Raw genomic sequence first — 2,222 nt, 5'->3', positions numbered from 1 at the left:
AATCAGAGCTAAAGGGTTCAATATGAACACAAATGATGTATGCCATTTCTCTCCTTTTTTTTCTGCTGCTGCTACATCTGTTTCTTAGTAAAAATAACACCAGTATGCAAAAATAAAAAACCTCAAACCTGTAATATAACCAGTCATTAAAATTCATACAGACATTTCTGCTAAAAAAACCAAACCAAAACAAAAAAAAACAAACAGAGAAAAAGGACAGAAACAGAAAAAGAAACGGAAGTCTTAACACACAGACATAGCAGCCATGGCATGAAAAATTCATTTCCACTAATGAGACATAGTAGTCCCCAGGCCAGCGCCCTTTGTATGTGAACCGTGTTAATCAGATTGTATGAGCATTTGCCGGAAACTCCTGGGATAGCAAGCAACTATAACTATATAGCAAGCATAGCAGATTAGCAGCTTGCTAAAAACTGCTTGACTTGTAACCCCTGAAGCACATGAATGATGCCGATTTCTTGAATCACTGATAAATGAAGCATTTCATTTATCTGGCTCATATTTTTTGCAGCCTTTGACTCAATTTGCACATCACCAACACGTGTACAAAATATCCTTCTCCATGGCATCTTTATGTAAGAAAGTACACAATAAACAAACAAATTAGGGTTGTGTCAATTCAGATTTGGTCACACGTACTTCTTGTACAATGCCTTGCTATTGCTACCCTACATCTCAAAAAAACCCCTTCAATAACTTCAGCTGAGTTGGAGCAAGACAAAAACACAAGCGTTCTCATCAGGACTCACTGTAGAAGCAGGTTTGGATATGGAGAACATGCCGATTTCTTGAAAGATCTAACAAGACAGCAAGATCTAGACTTGACCAGGCAAACTTCTCCTTTCTAAGAGGTCCTATTAAATGAACCCTTCAGCCAGGAGAAGGAAAACAATCAGCATTTAGGCTTTCCCTCAGCTAGCAGTAATATATTTAATTGCTTCCTAGCTTGGGCTTTATCTGCTGCATTTTCCCAGTGACAGAAACAGATGGAAACTCTCGCTACTTGAGACAACTTTGTTTTAAAAACACTTGAGAGTTTCAAGGAAATTTCAAAGTTGTTGGATCTGTAAAGCTTTTTATTGACTTTATTCCCAACCTAATTCTAATCTCAATCACCAGTTCTCAAATCACTGTTTGTACAGAGCTAGGAACGATTAAGAAACCAATGTTCTCAAAAAGCAACCCACAAAATGAAGAGAATCGATAAGCTAATTTCCAAAGAACACAATTTCACAGTAATCATGAAAATATTATCCATAACTGACTCTGAAAAGGACTCCAAGAAACATGCTATTAGTGACTGAATAATATAATAAACTATTTCTGAAAATTCCTATATGAGTATTTTCAACACGGTACTAATATTTTTGATCGGAATATGAAATGTAATCCCACTGCCTGCCTTCTTTTCTACCACAATACTTAAGTGTCTCCTTGAAGGAAGAAGAAAAGACTTCATAAACTAAACAAATGTATAACTGATGATCATTCACGTGCTGCTTCTGTCTCTCTGCAGGCCTCTGGGAAATTGTGTAGATTGCTGTAGTGACTATCGGTATGTCCATGGTCTCTCCTGCCTTTCTTTCCCTTTTGAAATATCAAACAAAAAGTATAGAAATAGGGATACAGATCCCCAACTCTATGCATACTTCCTTCAACTTCAAAACTGGAAAACTAATTTTCCACAGTTTCCCCAGAAACTTTCCCCAAAAACGTCATTCAAAACTGAACATCCCTTGCTTTATTTACATGTTAATTATTCCTCTTAGAAATAAACATTTCCTCACTAAAAATGGGCATTTTGATGACATTTAGAATCATAGAATAGTTTGGGTTGGAAGGTACCTCTAAAGGTCATCTAGTCCAACCCCCCTGCCGTGGGCAGGGACATCTTCAACTAGATCAGGTTGCTCAGAGCCCCCTCCAACCTGACCTGGAATGTTTCCAGGGATGGGGCATCCACCACCTCTCTGGGCAACCTGTGCCAGTGCTTCACCACCCTCAGCATAAAAAATGTCTTCCTTATATCTAAGTCTATATCTGCCCCCCTTTAGTTTGAAGCCATTCCCCCTTGTCCTGTTGCAACAGGCCCTGCTAAAAAGTTTGCCACCTTCTTTTTTATAAGCCCCCTTTAAGTACTGAAAGGCTGCAATAACGTCTCCCCGAAGCCTTCTCTTCTCTAGGATGAACAACCCCAACTC

The sequence above is a fragment of the Aptenodytes forsteri genome, unplaced genomic scaffold (genome assembly GCF_000699145.1).
Source record: "Aptenodytes forsteri isolate BGI_AS27 unplaced genomic scaffold, ASM69914v1 Scaffold72, whole genome shotgun sequence".
Classification (NCBI taxonomy): domain Eukaryota; kingdom Metazoa; phylum Chordata; class Aves; order Sphenisciformes; family Spheniscidae; genus Aptenodytes; species Aptenodytes forsteri.
The sequence above is the reverse complement of the archived record's forward strand: the minus strand, read 5'-3'. Positions refer to the sequence as shown.